This window comes from Halichoerus grypus, chromosome 5 (genome assembly GCF_964656455.1).
Source record: "Halichoerus grypus chromosome 5, mHalGry1.hap1.1, whole genome shotgun sequence".
NCBI classification, from domain to species: domain Eukaryota; kingdom Metazoa; phylum Chordata; class Mammalia; order Carnivora; family Phocidae; genus Halichoerus; species Halichoerus grypus.
This window is the reverse complement of record NC_135716.1, coordinates 55,402,703-55,424,304: the sequence shown is the minus strand read 5'-3', so window position 1 is coordinate 55,424,304 and position 21,602 is coordinate 55,402,703. Positions and strand designations below refer to the sequence as shown.

Sequence of the window (21,602 nt, the reverse complement as noted above, 5' to 3'; positions counted from 1 at the left end):
ACAATGAGATTATCACCTCACACCTGTCAGAACGGCTAAAATCAACAACACAAGAAACAACAGGTGTTGGCGAGGATGTGGAGAAAGGGGAACCCTCTTGCACTGTTGGTGGGAATGTAAACTCATGCAGCCACTCTGGAAAACAGTGTGGAAGTTCCTCAGAAAGTTAAAAATAGAACTACCCTGTGACCCAACAATTGCACTACTAGGTATTTACCCAAAGAATACAAAAATACTAATTCAAAAGGGTACATGCACCCCCATGTTTATAGCAGCATTATCTACAATGGCCAAACTATGGAAAAAGCCCAAGTGTCCATTGATTGATGAATGGATAAAAGGGATGTGTGGTATATACACACAATGGAATATTACTGAGCCATAAAAAGGAATGAAATCTTGTCATTTGCAATGATATGGATGGAGCTAGACTGTATTTTGCTAAGCAAAATCAGTCAAAGAAAAACAAATACCATATGATTTCACTTCATATGTGGAACTGAAGAAACAAAACAAATGAGCATATGGAAAGAACAAGAGAGAGAGAGAAACCAAGAAACAGACTTTTAACTATAGAGAACAAACTGATGGTTACCAGAGGGGAAGTGGGTGGAGGTTATGGGGATTAAGGAGGGCACTTGTGATGAGCACTGGGTGATGTATGGAAGTGTTGAATCACTATATTGTACACCTGACACTAATATAACACTGTATGTTAGTTAACAGGAATTTAAATAAAAACTTAAAAAAATAAAAAATACATATTTTATGGTACTGAGATAATGAAAAAAAGTAAAGTGCCAAAACACATTTTCCCTCCATCCCCATTACAAGAAAAACATTACTTTATTCACATATTAATAATAATATAGCTTTACATTGATGATATGTATATAAAGTGCCAGCCTAAGGAATTTGTGAATGATTAAGATTTAAAGACAATCTAACATCAATGTTTAGAAATGGAAGCCTGACAAATACTTAACCCTTCACTTTAATTCAGCTCTAAGTCTAAATGTTGATAAAACAAACTGATGAGCAAGAAAGAACTAGAAATGTTTCTACAATAATTTTTTATTCCTGGGAAGTCAAGCAAAAGTTACCTCATTTTTGTGAAAAGGTATAGAGTCGAAAATCAGTGCCCCTACTTCAATACTTATATTAGAAACTTTCATTGATACTACATAATCATGAAGGTAATTTTTCTTAATACTTGAAAAATCTTCACACTTATGAGAAACAAAATTAAAAATAAAACGAGATGAAATGGTTATGTTTTTCTTTGCATTTTTAACTACATGGAACACTTTCTATAAATCTATTATTTTGATTTGCCATAGAATCATGTTAGAAGTGAACCTGACAGTGAACTCCTCTGTATTTGGTCTGTGATAGATCCTCATCCACTATAACATAGTATATTGAAAGTTTAGCCTCAAATAATACAATAGAAAATCTAGCTTCGGATTTACCAATTGGATCCCAATTTGAATAACTTTAGTGGTTTTATATAACAATTTGGCAATAAACTTTTTATAGGGAATGAAATTATTATATAATAGCCAAATTTGATATAATACTATTTGTATTTTTATTATAATAGTTAAATTGTTTTCCTCATACAAATTTCTAAGTATTTTTAAAGTATTATTGCCAACAATTGCAGATTTTATGCATATTTTTAAGAATCTCTTAAGAAGAATTCCTAAAAATTAGAAAAATTTGGATCTATCTACATGCTAGATATACCATAATGGTCCAGAATAATGTATTATAAGAGTTATAAATCGACAGCCATGTATTTAATACCAATGCTCATAATTTATTAGCAGTTAATATGTTAATCTAGGGGGAACATGCAAATAAAATTATTGCACTTTTGGTTATGCTCAGTGTCTCTAACCACTTGTCAGAAAGATAAAAATATAACTTGGCTATCAGGCAAGCAAAATAAAGTAGAATATTAAAGTAATTCTGCTTGCAATAATTTTTTAACTTTCTTTTCTTTTGGCAAATTCTTACTTTCATCCTAAAGTTCCATTTGAAAAATCCTACTCCTGACTGATTTGCTTCGGTAATTATGCTCTTTTCAATTCAATGTTAACTTCCTTATGCTTCCTGGTATAGTTTTCAATTATTTTTTATATATAGATTCTTTCCTGAACATATACATTTGAAGTTTACATATCATTTTATTCATGAGCATATTGTAACTAGTGAACTTTCCCGAATCTTGCTGCAAGGCAAGGACTCTATGACTATTTCTAGCTAACAAAATGTAAATGACAGTGGTATCTGTCACTTGTGGGTTGAGAAATTTAAGAACTCTCTAGGAAACTCTGTTACCTCTTTCCTGGGTCTAGAAACCATGAAGGTCTCATGTTAAGATGACTGCACTTCAGAATAAAAGGGACCTGAATTCTTGAGCCACTGGATATGGGAGAACCTATGGGAGAATCTCAACCAACCCATGTTGGGTTTGTAATAAATAAAAAATAAATCTCTAATGTGTTAAGCAATTTCTCTTCATGGCAGCTCACATATGCTTTCTTTTTTTTTTTAATTTTTTTATTGTTATGTTAATCCCCATACATTACATCATTAGTTTTAGATATAGTGTTCCATGATTCATTGTTTGTGCATAACACCCAGTGCTCCATGCAGAACGTGCCCTCCTCAATACCCATCACCAGGCTAACCCCTCCTCCCAACCCCCTCCCCTCTAGAACCCTCAGTTTGTTTTTCAGAGTCCATTGTAGCAGGAGGGGAAGAATGAAGGGGGGGAAATCGGAGGGGGAGAAGAATCACATATGCTTTCTATCCCTAGTTTCTAACTATCTAAATGATCAGTTTCTTATCTACTATATAGTAACTGCTTCAAATAGGTATATAATAATGAATTATGTTTTTGGAAAACTTGTTTAAAATAACTATTAGCATGAAATGTCCCTCTTATCTATTTTATTTTACAGAGTCGGATTAAAGTTCATTTACACATTTATTCATTAATTCAAGAAATGATTTGTTGTGTGTCTACTATGTGCCAGAAACTGTCTATCTTGAGTCCTGGTAATATAGCAATAAATGAAAGTGATAAAAAAATTCTATTCCCATGAATATTAAATTTTACTGTTAGAGATAGATAATAAATAACTACATCAAATATATATATGCTAAGGAGAAAAAAATAGAGAATAGTGATGAGATGGTATTGTTGGCTTAAATTTTAGAATGAGTGACCAAAGCAGATGTCACTGAGAAAGTGACTTTTGAATAAAGACCTACAGGAAGTGGGGGAACTAGCCTTGTGGATAACTGAGGGAAAAGCTCCAGGCAGAGGAAGTAGCATGTGTAAATGTGGGGGTATTCCTGAGCTATATGAGAAACAACAAGGAAGCCAGTGCTGCTTAAGCAGTGGGAGTGGAGAGAGGAGAGAGCAGGAGTTGACACATTCAGAGAGGTAATAGAGACCCAGATCATTTAAAGCCTTGAAAATCACTGTCATTTAAAGCCTTGAAAATCACTGTAAGGACTTTGACTTTTATTCTGAGATGGAGGGACACTGGAGGGTTTTGATCAGGGGAGTGACATTATATGAATTAGATTTTAATAGGATGAACTCAGAGGCTATGTTGAGAATAGACTGAAGAATGATAGCATTGAAACAGGAAGACCAAGAGAAGCCTAATGGAAATTATCCAGGTGAGGGATGCTTGTGGCTTTCACCAAGGTGGCAAGACTGGTGGAATGGAGAAGTGGTATGATTCTGAATATATTTTGGAATTAGAGATCATAGGATTTGTTATCAGACTAGCTATGGGGTTGAGAGAAAGTTGAGTCAGGAATGACAGCATGATTATTACTTGTGTGACTGGAAAAGACAGTTGCCATTAACTAACTCCACAGGAGGAGCAGTTTTAGGGGAGTGTCTTAGAGCAGTTTGGGTGTGTTAAGTTTGGGTTGTCAATTAAATATCTAAGTGGAGATGCCAAGGCTCTTGAAAATATGGGCCAATAATTCATGGGGGAGTCCAGGTAGAAAATATAAATTTGGGAGTTGTCAGCATAAATACATGCTTTCTTAGCCATAAACTGGATGACACCATCACTATAATGACTGAATATAGAATAAGTTCAAGGACTGAGGCCAGAAACATTCTAACATTTAGAAGTCACATATGAAGAAAAAAAAAAAAAAGCAGGACTTTGAGAAGGAGTGGCCAAAAAAGTAGGAGAGAATCTAAGTTAAAACAAGAGAAAGAAAATTTTGAGGAGAGAATGACGAATTGTGTTAAATACTGCTGATTGATGAAATAAGATGAAGTCTGAGGAATGACTATCGGATTTAGCAAAGGGAAGGTCTTTGCTGACATTGGTAATGGTTTCTGTGCAGTGACAATGGTGGAGCCTAATTTAGTGGATCAAGAGAAAATGGGAAGGAAGAAATAGAAGACCAGGAAGCATAGATTCTTTCAGAAGAGTTTTGTTATAAAACTGGAGGTAAGATATGGGTGAGCTAGATGAAGGAACTGGGTCTAGGCGGTTTTATTTTTATTTTTAAATATGGTTGAAATGGGATGCCTGGGTGGTTCAGTCAGTTAAGCGTCAGCCTTTGGCTTAGGTCATGACCCTAGGGTCCTGGGATCGAGTCCCGCATTGGGCTTCTTGCTCAGCCAGGGAGCCTCCTTCTCCCTCTATCTGCTGGTGCTCTTTCATTCTCTGGCAAATAAATAAAATCTTTAAAAATAAAAATAAATACATAAATACATAAATAACATTGAAATGGAAGCTTGTTGTATCCTGATGAATGATCCACTGGAAAGGGAAAAATGGACAATGCAAAGGAAAAAGAAAATTGCTAGAGTCAATTACTGGTATATAAGTGGGAGGGTTGGCTTACTTATGAGCATTTCTAAATCATCCACAGTAACAGTATAGAGAATACTTAGAGGTAGTTTTTGGAAGTTCTGCTTTATTGCTTCTGCGTTCTCACTGAAGCAGGAAGCAAAGTCATGAGTTGGGTTTGAAGAAATTGGAATAGGTTTTGGGGGTGTAGGGAGAGTGATTATCAAAGATAGTAGGTGAAAAATAGATTAGATTAATATAATATTTTTTGTAAGTACATTTAAGAGTCCACTTAAGTTTTATTATCACAGTAAAGCTGTCAGCATTATTGTGTATGTTTTCCAACCAGTTTCAGCTTCAGGGGTACTGGGGTAGAGTTGGTGGGAAGTTTTGGACTTAACCAGGGTGGTTTTTTGTCAAGCAAGTGGGTGGAATTAAGAGGAAGGCTTATTGTAATAATTTACCATACATTTGAGGTGGATAGTGAAGAAAGGACAGGAGGGTAATAAGGAGCAGTAATAAATTGCTAGGAAAAATGGACTGAAAATTTGGATGAAGTCCAAAGTTTATTAGAGATGGGTGTCAGGAGTGAGCTGGAAAGAGAAAAATGATAGTAGAAAGGAGGTGTGTTAAATCGAGATGGAGAGTTTGTTGTTATGGAAAATGTCAAGGTCAAGGGTGCGACCTTGGTACTGAATAGCTTCTATAGGGTAGAGAACAAGATCATTGGCTAAATGAGGTCAAGAATTTAAGAGATCAAGGTATTGGGACTTCTATGTGGGACTTGAAATTGCCAAGAAGATGGATAGGTGTGGAATTGGAATCAGTGAATCAGGGATTAACTTTTCAAAAAAAGAGGTAAAGTTCACTGGGGAGCCTTATATGACTACGAATGTAGGGATACTGGTCTGGAAGCAGCAATGAGGAGCAAAAAAAACATCTACTTCATTTCTAGGCCCAGAGGCAGAAGGGGTGTGGAAAAGAACCCATTATTTGAACAGTTTTAGAAGCAGTGCCATGGGAGAGCCAAGTTTCAGTTGAGACAAGTAGGAAATGAGATTTTTCCTGAAAGTAGTTTGTTATAAACTTTAAAAGCTATTTGCTGATGATTGACCCTGAGATCCAGGAGATTAAAACTTACGAGATTGATAGGGTTCGGAGAATCAGTCAGAAGAGACACAGGCCACAACTGTCTCGGGATTTGTCCTGGGCCAGTAGGGATATAAAGTGGAGTAATGCCATTCGCCCTGGCATTCCAAAGTCGGGTGATAGCAAGGCTGTGATGGTAACCCATCAAACTTGCCTCAGTTGTCTGCCTTAGATTAGGTTTCTTGTTCATCTGTTTCTACATTCAACAGCAAGAATTCTGCTAATCAGATAAGTAAAGCAAAAGCAACTGACGCGACCACTGTTTGGAAAATGACTTTTTGAGAGTGTTATGACTAGAAACTTAGAAGTAATTTTCAAACACCTGGGGAAGTGCTAGGTGGTGTCATCTTTACTTTTTGTCACCTTTTTTAAAAGATTTATTTATTTTAGAGAGAGAGAGATCAGGAGCAGGGGGGAGGAGCAGAGGGAGAAGAGAGAGAATCAGTGGGGAGCCTGTGTGGGGCTCCATCCCAGGACCTTGAGATCATGACCTGAGCTGAAACCAAGAGTCAGACACTTAACCGACTGAGCCACCCAGGCATCCCTGTCATGCACTTTTAATAGTTACTCAGTTCTCATTCTTAGTCTGCAACGATCTTATTTTCCTTGCTCTACTCTAATGTCTAATTTAGTGTTCCATTAATTTTGACATATTTTCCCCTGTAATCATTCTGACATATTTCTAATTCTTAAGATATCCTCATTTAAAATAATTCATTAGTAAGCACTGATTATTTTTATTTACTTTTTATTTTACTTATAGTAAAATTTGCTGCTTCGATGTAGTTCTTTGAGTTTTGACCATTCCAGGGAAACATGTAAATGCCACTACAGTCAATATATAGAATACTTAATCATTCCTAAAAATTCCCTCATGCTGCCCTTTGTATTAAACCTCTTCCCCATCCCTAATCCTTAGCAACCACTGATCTGTTCTGTGTCCCTATAGCTTTGACTTTTCCAGAATGGAAATCTAATCAGAATGTCATTGGTCTTTATTCATGACAGAAATTACATTCATCCAGTTATTTAAGGCAGACATTTGAAAATCATCCTAAGTAATTCTTTCTTTGGACTCCACATCTAATCAATTATATCTTCCTTAATATTTCTGGAATTCCTTCTTCCACTTCAGTGAGCTGGGAGAAGTAAGAAAGGGAAGTTATTGGAGTTCCACCTTTAATAAGTGTGGTTTTGAAATTGATGGTCATTATTCCTCAATTTTACTTGGAGCTTTTCCTTAGAAAACATATTTTCTTAATCTCTTTTGTAGGCTTATGTTGGTGTTACAAGAAAGAGTTAAGAAGGTTTGAGACCAAGAAAAAAAAAAAAACGTAAATGTAGGCTCTAGCTTTCATTTGGAAAGGAGTGTACAAAACAAATAATTTGATAGTGAAAATATTTTCCTGGGATGGGTGATGTTAACACAGAATTGGTTAAATTGGAAATTGAGAGAGATTCTGATAATCTAGTTCATTAGGATTTAAAAGAACCAATGAATTTTTTTTTCTACTTCCTCACCATTCATCTTATGCTGCCCTATTACTAGATTATTCAACAATTTCTTTACAAACATGCTATTTCATATCTTTTTCTTGATTTTCCTTTTGAGCATCAAAATGAGACTTAGCTAGATAGCTGTCTTTACCAATATCTGAAGTATGTGTTTTTATTTTTAAACTTTATAAATGTGACAAACATTTATTATGAGAATAATTGAATTTTCATTGTTTTGAGAATTGCTTGGAGTTTCCTACAATATTCATACATGATATACCATACCGAATAAATTCCTCATTGAGAGATTGACGATAACCCTTTCTAATGTAATTAAACTGTGTGCTTCAGCCCACACTGCTTTATCCTCCACATATTTTGTGGAATATTAGTGTGAACCTTACTATGAGTAAGATGAGTGCCTCTTACACTGGATTTTGAACTTTTCTTTATATATAATTCATGTGTGAGGGTCTTGATCTTGCAGAAAATGGAGATTTCTCTGGGGAGAGGAATAGAATAGCAAGAACTAAACATAGAAGCAAAAATAGGAAGAACACATATATACACATAAATAGAGAATGTTTCTTATAACTGATTGATTAAATTCTCACACTTAACATCAAGCTTTAATAACTATGGGGACTATGTTGTCAAGTAAAGAAATTCTAAACTTGGGGGATAAAACTTTTTTATCAGATAGGGGATCTAAAAAGAATGAAGATGATTAGTGTTATAGTGGCTAATAAAAAAGGCTCCTTAAGAAGTCAGGTGAAATAACTTAGGGTTAAGGACAATTAGATCTTGAAGATGTAAGACTGCTAGAAAGCCACAAATCCTCTAGTGCTCAAGGACCTATCCATGCTACAGATCTTTGGTTCAGAGCACTTTTTATTGGTGGGAAAGTATGAAGACTCTTTGCTTTAAGTATTTCCCACTTGAATGCTCCAATCTATTTCAAACTTGAGTCAACTCTGAGTTAAGCTGCTTGCCTCAACTGGTGCTTATTCCTGACTCTTACCAGACTTTTTGCCATTCACTCATATCAATCTTAGTTTGCTGCCTTTTGAAGTATTGTCTGCTCCTGCAATGGACCTCCATTTTTCCGCATACAGGTTCCCATTCTGTAGTATGAAATTAGTTCATTCGTTAACTAAGTAAAACATACTATTGTTTTACACGTTCTTCTTGTTTTCCACTGTGTATCAATTCCAGAATTGGTTGAATTAAGTTTCAGAGCGAGATTCACTCTGAATACAGCAAAAATTAACAGTAGAGCAATTGTCCGCTATGTAGCACAATGTAATTTTTCTATCAACCATTTCTACATTCTCAAATAGAGTAGACCAGGGGAAAAAAATAGTCCTGACAGGTGAAAGACCTACATGGCAATTTTAGTTGTTCAAATCTTGGTTTTGCCACCAGCTTATTTTTGAACACGTTGGTTATTAACTTTTCTAGTCCTGATTTTGTGCATTTTGAGATGATAGAATCGTGTTAGGTCTGCTGATGCCAGAATATAGATAGCAACAGACTCCTTTCTCCAAACAAAGATGTACACTGGAGTGAAATGTACAAAGTAAGCCAGATCCCCTCTGGTTAAAGTTTGGGGAGTGGACTGGAAAACTTGCACCCCCTGAAAGGAGCCTTTGGAAGAGTTGATTTTGAAAACTGTTGTTCCCCATGATATGTAGTGTTACTTGCACTTGTGACAGTCCATGAGTACGAGTCGTATTGAGAGTATATGAAGATTTAATCCAGACAATGTATCTTAAAATTTGAGTATTATAGGGAGATAGGAAGGGAAGAAGAGCAAGATCATTAAAGGAAGGTTTACATTTAGATTTTTCTTTTAGCATAGTGGTAGATTTGGTTCATCATTTAATTAATGGATCAAATATAGGCAACTTATTATGGCATCAGCTGTTTGAGTCTTTGAACCTGTAGGTATGACCCTAACTCTAACCCTCAAACAGCTGCTTGAACCTTTGAATAAATGGCCGAGGAGAGAAGGGAAAAGACAATCAGGGAGAATAATGAGAGGTTCAATAGTGGGATAAAATTGTGAGTACCGACTGCCCACCTCCTCCACCTCCACAGTTTTCACCGCGGCCATTGGTGAGCAAGTTTCTCTTTTAATTTTCCTATTTATTTTCCTATCAAGTATGAAGCTTACTTATTTCAGTTCTGTTCATCAAACACTCATGAAGGGCCTATTCTATGGCAGTCACTCTGCTAGGTAGCGGAAATACAAAGATAAATACCAGGTACTCTTAATTCTTTGAACAGGTTATTTCAAATGCCGTTTAGAGAAATTGCAGTTGATGGAGCAGAGAGGGATTAAAAATTGGTATGCTTTTTTTCTCCCTGAAAATATTGGTTTAGGAAAACAAGATGAAAAAAACATTTGGGAAAAATATATGTAAATATGTTTGTATTCAAGTGGTGCAGTTGAGTTATCCTCTTTTCTAATCTTTGGGACCTTAATTTCTGTATTTGTGTTATAGAGTATTGAGTTTCCTTTCTCACATCTATTATATTAGGAAAGAAATGAGAGATGAATGGGCCAGATAGGAAGTAAAGAGGAGATAGCAAGTGTGTATATTAAAGGTTAATGGGAAAGAAGATAGGAGATTAAGTTAGAATTGAGAGGAAGTGGTAGTAGAGTACCGAGAGGGAAACTGAATGGGACTAACATATGTTAAGAAAAAAAGAAGAGAAAAGAGACACAGAGAGCAACCAGAAGAGAAGAGAAATATAATCACATATTTAAGGAATTTTTCAAAGGAAAAATCTTCAATCAGTTTTTGTTTGCAGCCAATCTTGAATGCTACTGAAAATTTCGATTTCAACTTGCAATTCTGGTACAATGTCACTGCTAGTATGTAGGAGATATGCTTTTGGGGAGGACTGAAAAACAAGACAGTGTTATTTCATTATAGGATGCAACATGCATTTACCTGGTGAAATGCTATTTAAATATATCATAGATAATAAAATATAAACAACTATGTAATATTCATATAATATATATTATATTTAAAATATTAATCAGCAAAAGTCTTAAAGAAAACATTTCTATGTCCTTGCTGATACTGTGCATTAACAATGTGCTGTTAATCTCCTGATACAAGAATGATTTAATAACAGAAAAGCTTATTTCTGGCTCCAGGTTTTGCAATAGCTATAGTCAAAGACTAAGAGCCCCTACACCCCTAAAGTATAAAATTGAGAAGAATCTAAATTTAAAAACAAAGCATAAAATAGATCTTCCACTCCGGGAAATGTGCGCAAGTGAGCTGTCTCTTAATTTCAACCAGCAATTCATATGAAGGGAATATAACTGACTTAATTGTATTACACCTAGGAGACATGAGGTAATGGTGCTTTTGATGGATGAACATAAAGGAGGACTGGAAAGTAGGTCTGTATCAGTGCATCTGCAGCATTACTCAGGGAACAGGAGGCCCCAAGGAAAGGAGCCAGGGCTCGGTGTTCATGGCAGCCAGGGCAATGTAGCATTGTTCCTAGCATCCCATCAGGCTGAGTGACGCGATCCACTAACACGCAGCTCCCTTGCTGGACAGCAAGTTCATTGAACAGAAAGTCTGGTCCAAACTGTGAGTGCAGCTCTTAAAAACTTTCACTTTGAGCTTTAACCTCTTTCACTTCATGTCCATGTCTGCAAAATTGGGATAATAATAGTAACAATTTCATAGAGTTGTTATGACGATTATGTTCATTAATAAACTAAAGTGCTTGGTGCCTGGTACAAAGTATCAAATAACAATTAGCTAGAATATAAACTCTAAAAGCATGGCTTTTTTTCCCCACCTAGTTTATTGCTTTATCTTCAACACCTACTATATAATAAGTGGCCAATAAGATTTGTTGAAAGGATGAACAAATTTGATAGCTTATGTAGTCTTTTAAAGGTGAGATAATGAAACAGAAAAGAATATTTTGGCCTAGTTAGCATTTTTATACTGTATTAGAAAGTAATAAATTAGTATTCTGTCATATGCTTTGGTCTCTTAAAACATTAGTTACATTGTGTCAGTAAACCAGGACCTGATCTCTCTTGGAAAATTGATAATATACAATTTCCAAACCTGTAAAAATGGTAAGTCAGCTAGACCAAGACAATTAATGCAATGATTGAGAGAACTTGGAACTTCAGATACAGCATTTACCAACTGTGTGATCTCGGCTGTTAACCATCTCTCATATGTTTACACACCTATAATATTGGAATAGCAATCATATTTAGAGTGTTCTTTTTGAGAATAAAGTGAGATAATTTATATCAAGTGCTTTCCAGAGTATGTAGTATATAATAAGCCCTAAAAAGTATACTGGGATTTGAGGGTGGTGGCAATGAAAAATGAAATAGGTTAACATGTCATCTGTATTTTTTTGTTTTGTAAGACTTAAGATATGAACTTCCTTTAGATCAAAGCCAAATTTCACTTCTTTTTAAAAAAAAAATACATCAGGCAAAAAGCATTTATAATTACAACTTTTGTTCCGTTTTTGTAACTCATGAGGTTATGTTTGCTTATTTTCAGTCACTTCTCAGAATATGATCTTCAGAGAAGTACATACTGGTTTTAGGTGTTCCCTCATAGTTATTGAAAAGATATCTGAGCCTGGCTTTGATGTATAAATGTTCCTATTTATGATTGGAGGATGGGTAGAACTCTGCACATTTTCTATCCAGGCAAGAGGCTGAACAATTATGAGGCTTTGATTAATACTACTGATGCTTTAATGGCCCATTTTATGTCCTGAACAGTGGGGGGAAATACGTTCCCTTCTGTAAAGACTGTGGTTCTTATGATTCACTTAGCATAGATAGCAAAAAGCATGAAAGATCTCTTGTCTCACAAGAAGAAATGGGTGGCCGTATAATGCCAGTTGCATATATTACTGAACTGTTACAGAGGAGAGGAAATTACCCAGTCAGAATAGATATGTCTCTGTAGCCTTGTATCCGCATTCTAATAGCCACAGAGTTTATCTTAGTCTGAATGGAGCTCTAAGTTATTAATTGTTTTAATGATTTCATTGATTTCTGTTAATCTAGGTAATGTGCCTTACTAAATTCGGTAGTTTATTTTGCTTTTCAATTAACCTTTTACTTTTGTTATATCATTTTTTATTAAAAACAAAGGTTTTATCTGCATTTTAATGATATGCCTATCTTAGCATATTATGAATTATATTTGGCTATCTGTAGTGCAATTTTCTTGACTACTTTAGGATAATGGCAAACCATGATGGCTCAGTATTTTATTGCAGGTTATCATTGATACAAAACATTTTTAAAATTACTTGAATAAATTCTAGAATCTTTTATGTATAACCAAAATATATATTTTAAAGAATTTTTTTGTGTTTTTAGAATACAACCATGAAAGAAATATAATGCTTACTTGGCTTTTACTTTTCCAATGTAGGAAATAATAATTTCAACTTAAATACAAGTTATTTTAACTTTGTTCAATTAATAGCTACAAAAACATAAACTCTTTGAATATTTAAAGCAGTGTTTAAAAATAGTACATTCCAAAAGAAAGGCTACTGTATGTTATACTTCCTGTGTTTACAAAATATTTCACTGGCTTATATAGATTCATTGGTATTCAAATACAATCTGCCTAATGAAGGTCTTAACTTACTTTGTCAGTTGTAAAGTTATCTGTATGTTCATAAAAACATTAGTGAAATGGTCCCACGTGATGCTGAAGTAGGTTCTCTATTCTTCATTCCTGGGGAGTCACATTCACACATAACTTTTGTACCAATTAAAAACTGTTAATGACAAAACATTGTAATTGATTAGTCTTTGTATGTTTACAGCTCACTTTAATTGCTGAAAAACGCCATTTGTCAGTTTCATGTTCTATTGACAATGCTATTGATTTATCTGAATTTGGCTTTGTCTTGTCTCTCGTACATAAAACTCACATATGCAGTTCAAATGGGAAATGACTGTATTGATTTCCTTAACTTGAGCCCAAATGCTAAAGATTTTTGGATAAGCTTTCTCATTACTTAAGCCAAAATCAATAAGAAAGAGCATCTTTTAATGAAAGAGCAGTTTGAGCAACGTACTTCAGAAATAGGGTCCTGTTCATTCTTTGCTTTACAAATCGATCTCCCAGGTTCCTTAAGTGAGGTCCAATTGGTTGACATTGTGGTTTGTCTTTGTGTGTAAACTTGCAGCTTCAGAAAAGAGTAGATGAGCTACAGAGACAGTGGAAAGAAACTCCCTGAGAAAGAAGAGTTTACTACCAAGTGTATAATCCAGTGTTGAAATGAACACAATTTACAAATATACCAGATAATTATTACATCTATTAAATTCATGCTTATATTTTATGATTGCACAATACTTTAAAAGTTTCTTCACTGATTTATCTTTTTAATATCTAAATATGCATTTATATACATTTACATTGATCTTGTTTTAACATTTGCTTTTATTTCAGAAAGCTTCTGCTCATTGCTACTGTTTACATTTCTATAATACAAAATAATTCACTGAAACATCAGGTCATTTTTACACTTGATCTTAGCCAAAAGGCCGAGAAGCGATCAGGTCATTTTTAAAATAACTTTTTATTAAGGGATCTTTTAATCTTCATTGTTTTTCATTGTTATATTTCCTATTTTCTGCAGAAAGACAAACATTGGGGGTAAGCTACAGAAATAAAGTGCCCATACTGAGGAAGAACGAAATGAACCGAACATATAAAACAAGTTATATGGACAGGCCAAACGTCAGGTACTGTACTATGATATCATTAACTTCCGTGAACTACATAAATTAAGCTGATTATGCCTTCACTTAATTAACTGAGAATGACCTATTGATGTATAGGCCGAGTTAGCTAGAGACCGCTTGCTGCACTGTACTTAATTTATTGGTTTTCAATTAGTTCTTCTCTTGCCTGTGATTGTTGAGAAAAAAAATGTCCATTTACATCTATGTTCTGTAGTGTGGTTTTATGCCAGTGAGTTTCTATTTAAAATTTTATCCTGAGTAGTATTTTTTCTTTGCAAACAGTGCTTAGGTAGTTTTGAATATTTTTTTCTCATTGTTACATATAATTTGGTTTCTGGAATAAAAGAAATATACAGATAAATTCATCTTGTTAGTGCTGTGATATTATTAAATTATCTTTATAAAAGATCCCTTATGTTCATTTCAAGAACCATTTTGCTTTAATTACATTTTGGAAATTAATTTTTACCAATTTACTGTTAAACTATACTTTTGTAGAGCAAGTTCAGTGAAGAAAGTTCTTTGGTAAACCTTCAGATTTTTTGAGATTTTTCTTTAAAAACTTGAGTTTTTTTGAAGGGGAAAAATTATAGTACGAATGGTCATTTTCAATTTCTTGTGGTAAGTAGGACTAATGTATATGAGAATACCTTCAGACAAAAATTTATTCTTCAAATTTTGACCTTGTATATACTGATTTTGTGAGGGCTACTAAATTTCACTGTGTTGCCCTCTACTATGTAGGTTTTATAATCCACTAATCAAAAGATATTTATTAGATCATTCTTATGTTCTCAGTATCTAAACCTTAGAACATTTCACTAGGGATTGGTTGTCTGATTTTAGGTATCATAATTATTTTAATAATTTATTATTGATAGTTACTGTAATAGGGTCAGTCAAATTATGAAAGTAAATTGAATGTAAAGAAAGTGTGCGACTCTGCTTTGGCAATTTGCTTTATCGCTCCTAAGTTCAGGTCTGTATCTGTTAATAATGGAACTTAGACTCAGGACCCTTTGAGGTACTTGCCAACTCTTCCATACATGTGGAATAAGTATTACTTGTTCTGAAATTTCAGAGAGCTGAATATTTCTGTGGGTTGGAGTAATCAAGGATGGGTTAAAGATTTAATTGCTCCTACAAGACATACACAGGTAGCATTATAGTTGATAATCCATGTTAAAATTTCACGCAGAACTTAATTAATACTGTAGGAGCTTGTGGCATATGAGGATTTAACATTCTCATTATTTGTGAATAACCCTGAAAGCTCATAAAGAGTTGTAGTAATGTGTGCATCACAAATCTGAATCTCATACCCTGTGTACATACCCTAGCATTGGGAGAGTAATTTAGTAGCTATATTCAAAGAAGCATTGTTGTTTTCTACACATTTTCATATATGCAGTAATATATGCAATGACTGGCTGACTTAAACTCCTAGCCACATTTTCTTTAAATTTAAGAAAGAAAGTGTTTGCTATTACAGAATTTGTGAATTAGGGAGTCCACAAAGGACTCAGAATCTTGTTTGGAAATATCAAATGCCTATTATTTCTTGAAAATCTAATGTAGATTTCTGTGATAAAGGGGGATAACACTTCTGCTTTGGGAAGACTATATTTGAAATTCACTTTCAGTTTTATAATTCATGGGATTTCAGTTGTACACCAAAGTGGAGAGGTTATGTATGGCCTGTGTGTGTGTGTGTGTGTATCTGAGGGAGAGAGAGAGAGAGAGAGAGAGAAACCGACAGACAGACAGACTGAAGTGTTCAGGGTCAGGGGAAAGTTTTGGATTGGAAATGTAAATTAGGAAATTGTAAACACATCAGTTGTATTAAAACCAAGAGAAGGGATGAGATGACCAAGAAGTAAATGCTAAGAAAAAAGAGAATGAAAAAGAAAGAAGCCTTGTTGATAGTCCAACATTAAGAGGTTAAGGATATGAAGAACTGGGAAAAGAATTGAACAGCCAGTGATAATAAGAAATCCAAGAGAGTCAGGAGCTTTAGAATCCAAGTAAAGAAAGTGTTTCAAGGAGAGAGAAGTGATCACCTGTGTTAAATGCTGCTTATAGTCAGTAAGATGAGAACTAAAAATTAACTGTTAAACTTAGCTACTTAGGTCATTGGCAATCTTGACAAAAATAATTTTAGTGTCCTGGTGGGTGCATGTTTATTCTGATTATAATGGTCAGCATAACAGAAAAAATGATAATGCAGAAAATAAAGAGGATCATTCCTGGAACAACGTCTTGAGAATGAAAGAGCTGATAGGATCTACTAGAAAAATGGAAAGTTTAGCCATAGTTGAGAACATGGGCAAAATCTTTCCCAGCAGTACGAAAGAGGGTAACTGGGCACAGACACAGTGGATAAGTAGATGTGATAGTCTTGAGCTATTGAACTTTTCAGTGAAAGATGAAGTAGGGTTATAGTTTAAAGTAAGGATGGGGAAGGAAGTGTTGGAGGGTTGTAAAGTGAGAAGAGATGAAATCTTTTTCTTGGGCAGTAAGGGAAGAACTTGGCCATAAAAAGTAAGCCAGAGTGCTTAAAATAGCTCTATTCTAACTGAAAGGTTATCTGATCCAAATTTGCTCATACCATCAAGTCTATCATTCTAACATATAATGTTCTATATTGAAACTGTGTGCTCAGTTTCTGTCTATTCACTAGATTATGAGCAGCTTGAAGGCAAGATGTATACTTGATTCATTTATATATTCAGAGCATCCATACTCAGTCTCTAGAAGTGTGAAATTAAGAAATGTTTGATAGATGAGTGAATAATCTATGTCATATATTGTATGTTGTGCTAAAGGCATATAAACAGTCAAAAATGTTTGTATTGGGAAATTTGATGCTAGGTGTCATTTCATATTTAAATTGAACTATCGCTTTTTATAGTCCAGTAATTTTTTTTTTTTTAACTTTAGGTACATTGCTGAGTTAATCATTCTCCTTAGTTCATGACACGTTATCACTATTGGTTCAAAAAGGCCTCATAGAGGCCTCTCTCTCTTTATAATTTTTATTTAATTTTTTAATAGAAAATTATTTTCATTTCCACAAGGATTATATGAGAATATGCCTTGCCAGCAAAGACTGTGATAAGTCTTTTGGCTTTTGACAGTCTTGTAGATAAAATATGGTATCTCTTTATACTCATTATAGTTTTAATTTTAATTTATATAATCTAAATGAAATTGAACATCTTCTCTTATGTCTAAAGGCTATTTATATTTTTTTATGTGAATTACCTGTTCATATCTGATCATTCCAATATTATGGTCATTTAATTTCTTGACATTCTTTTCTCCAATGTCTTATATTGCAATAACTTTTCCAATAACTGCAAACCTTGCATAATCTCACATTTACTCATGATCTATATTCTTCTACTTTCTTCTGAATTTTAAGCCCAGTAAGCCTTTCTTTTTTATATATTCTCATTACTTACAACTATTTGCGTTAGTTCATCCTATTTAATAGGAGAGAACCTCTAACCCCATTATTTACACATTTACTAAAGCAACTGAAAATTTATACTTTCTATTCCATCTGATATTGCTTAAGTGGAAATATTTTCTGAAGGTTCTAAGGTTCTTGATATTTTTTCCTTACATTAAAGGTTTAATTTGATATTTCTCTGTGGGTTAGCATCCTTTTACTATGAAGTATGGGTATCCTGCCACCAGGAACAACCAACCAGCTTAGCAAACAGAATAATTGGTACCATTCTTTTCACATACACAAAAGTAAGTTAAAACAGGGTAGAGCTTTTATCATCAATTGATTCTTAGAAGTCCTTTCTTGATATTTCAGCCCCAAGGCTTATATCAAAGTTGTTTCCTTCAATGTGGAAACTTCAAGCTTCCAATTCACCAGTCTGCAAACCCTGAGCATCAAAGCAGACCTGTCCTGTGATCCACAGCTAAGCACTTACTTTCTTGAAGTGATGCTTAGTGCTCTGATTCACCATCAAGATCTGAAAGTGCTGTTATGAGAAGATAAATTAGGGAACCAGACGATTAAACCCTTTGGCCTCCACTGAGATCTTCCTGAGCAGGAGCACTTGTCTCCAATTCCTCTTTGACCTGTTATTGTTTCCATATGGCGGCCACTGCTCAGGATTCTCACTTGACTTACACACGATTCCTGGGAGATTGACATGTGTGAGGATCCTGATTGCTTCAAACAGTAGTTGTTGAGAGTCCATGTAAACCAAAAGGTCTATACCACTGTATATTATCTTCTCTTTAGCTACCATTTTATTTAATGCCAGAACTCATGTTCTTTTCTACTACTCTGACCATTAAAACTATAATGTTTTTATGTTTAAAAATTCTGTGGTAGTTTCTCATTTTAATCTGTCAGGCTGATAGCTTTACTTACTTACTTAGAGAAGTCATGATTTTAAAATAGTTATCATCATCATCTGTATTCTTAGTCTAAATTGAAATATAAACAAGAGGGAAACCAAATGATGTATAATTTATTAATATTGCCTACATATCATTATCCATCTTTCCTCATGTGTCATGTGTTACATCTGTGTTCCTCTACCACTATGTGATACATACAAGAAGCTCTATTATTCACCCCATTGTCCTGCCTGACAAATGACTTAAAATATAAGGTTGGAAGTGTTAGATCTTTTTTGTTTTAAATGTATTCATTAATACATGGTGTGGGGTTGGGGGAACCGTTCCTTAGATCCTTTCAGAGCTGATCTTCTCATGTCAGTTACCCTGATAAATGTCTTAAATGTCTTAAATCCATTTCTTTATCTTTCTCCCTCTGCTTGGTTCAGGTCTTCAGCATCCCTTTTCTCCCATTGGTCTCATACTCTTCTGTTTACCCTCTTGTTGCTAGATTAGACTTAAAACATGCACACATATGAACATGTAAAAATCTGATCAGATTATTCCTCTACCTAAAATCCTTTTATATTCCCAGCTAACTTGAATTTCTTTTCAAACTAAAGCCACCAGGAGTAGGCAAAAGAGAAGCTAAATCAAATCATGCTTTGAGTCACTCATGCCCAATCAACTCTAACAATTCTGCCTATTTTTTTTCTTTATTAGGAACAGCTAAAATTATATTTAAAGAAAAAGTCACCATTCACTGTGAAATGCTGTGTAGTAAACATCTTCCAAATGTTAGTGTCTTACAATGACAAACATTTACTTTTCTTGTTAATAGGTCTTTGGATTGGTTGAGGTGGTTTTGCTGCAGGTACTTCTGGTTTCCTCCACATGACTTTCTTTCTGGTATGAGTAGCTGTTTGTGGCCTCCTTCGTGAAGCATGCAGAAGCAACAGAGACAGGTCAAACAGTACAAGTACATTTCATTTTGAATTTATTTTTGTGTATGCTGTAAGAAAGTGGTCCAGTTTCATTCTTCTGAAAGTCACTGTCCAGTTTTCCCAACACCATTTGTTGAAGAGACTGTCTTTTTTTTTTTTTTTTTTTTTCCCATTGGATTTTCTTTCTTGCTTTGTCGAAGATGAGCTGACCATAGAGTTGAGGGTCCATTTCTGGGTTTTCTATTCTGTTTCATTGATCTATGTGTCTGTTTCTATGCCAGTACCATCCTGTATTGATTACTACAGCTTTGTAATATAAATTGAAGTCTAGACTTGTGATGCTTCCCGCTTTGCTTTTCTTTTTTTTAAGATTGCTTTGGCTATTTGGGGTCTTTTGTGGTTCCATACAAATTTTAGAATTGTTTGTTCTAGCTCTGTGAAAAATGCTGGTGTTATTTTGATTGGGATTGCATTGAATGTGTAGATTGCTTTGTGTAGTGTAGATATTTTGACAATATTTGTTCTTCCAATCCATGAGCATGCAATGTTTTTCCATTTCTTTGTGTCTTCCTCAATTTCTTTCATAAATGTTCTATAGTTTTCATCATACAGATCTTTTACCTCTTTGGTTAGGTTTACTGCCAGGTGTCTTATAGTTTTTGGTGCAGTTGTGAACAGAATCAATTCCTTGATTTCTCTTTCTGCTGCTTCATTATTAGTGCATAGAAATGCAACAGATTTCTGTACATTGATTTTATATCCTGTGACTTTGCTGAATTCATGTATATTCTAGCAATTTTTTGGTGGAGTCTTTGGGGTTTTGTACATAGAGTATCATGTCATCTTCAAATAGTGAAAGTTTGACATCTTCCTTGCCAATTTGGATGACTTACTTCTTTTTGTTGTTTGATTGCTGAGGCTAGGAATTCCAGCACTATATGAACAATGGTGGTGAGAGTAGACATCCCTGTCATGTTCATGACCTTAGGGAGAAGCTTTCAGTTTTTCCCTATTGAGGATGATATTGGCTGTGGGTCTTTCATATATGGCCTTTATAATGTTGAGATATGTTCCTTCTAGCACTACTTTCTTGAGGGTTTGTATCAAGAAAGGATGCTGTATTTTGTCAAATGCTTTTTCTGCATCTATTGAAAGGATCATATGATTCTTATCCTTTCTTTTGTTAATGTGGTGTATTACATTGATTGATTTGAGGATATTGAACAACCCCTGAAGCCCAGGAATAAATCCCTCTTGATCACGGTGAATAATACTTTTAATGTACTGTTGGATTTGATTAGCTAATATCTTATTGAGAATTTTTGCATCCATGTTCATCAGGGATGCTGGCCTGTAATTCTCCTTTGTAGGAGGGTCTTTGTCTGGTTTTGGGATTGAGGTAATGCTGGCCTTATAGAATCAGTTTGGAAGTTTTCCTTCCATTTCTATTTTGTGGAACAACTTCAGAAGAATCAGTATTAATTTTTCTTTCAATGTTTGGTAAATTCCCCTGGGAAGCCATCCGGCCCTGGACTCTTGTTTGTTGGGAGATTTTTGATTACTGATTCAATTTCTTTGCTGGTTATGAGTCTGTTCAAATTTTCTATTTCTTTCTGTTTCAGTTTTGGTAGTTTATATGTTTCTAGGAATTTATACATTTCTTCCAGATTGCCCAATTTGCTGGCATATAATTTTTCATAATATTCTCTTATAATTGTTTGTATTTTTGCCGTGTTGGTTGTGATCTCTCCTCTCTCATTCATGATTTTATTTATTTGGGTCCTTTCTCTTTTCTTTTTGATAAGTCTGGCTAGGGATTTATCAATTTTTGTTAATTCTTTCAAAGAATCAGCTTCTAGTTTTATTGATCTGTTCTGGTTTTTTAAATTTCTGTATCATTTATTTCTGCTCTAATCTTAATTATTTCCCTTCTTCTGCTTGTTTTAGGATTTATTTTTGTTCTTTTTCCAACTCCTGTGGGTGTAAAGTTAGGTTGTGTATTTGAGACTT

At 34.5% G+C, this 21,602-nt stretch overlaps 1 long non-coding RNA gene across 1 annotated transcript in view; it reads left to right on the top strand.

Moving 5' to 3' along the window:
* The window catches only part of LOC118555401 (uncharacterized), a 294,515-nt gene that overhangs the window by 37,792 nt on the left and 235,121 nt on the right, over positions 1-21,602 (top strand). The window contains exon 2 of the long non-coding RNA XR_013447506.1: positions 14,175-14,280. This is a non-coding gene — a long non-coding RNA (uncharacterized LOC118555401). The remainder of the gene's footprint in view (positions 1-14,174; positions 14,281-21,602) is intronic.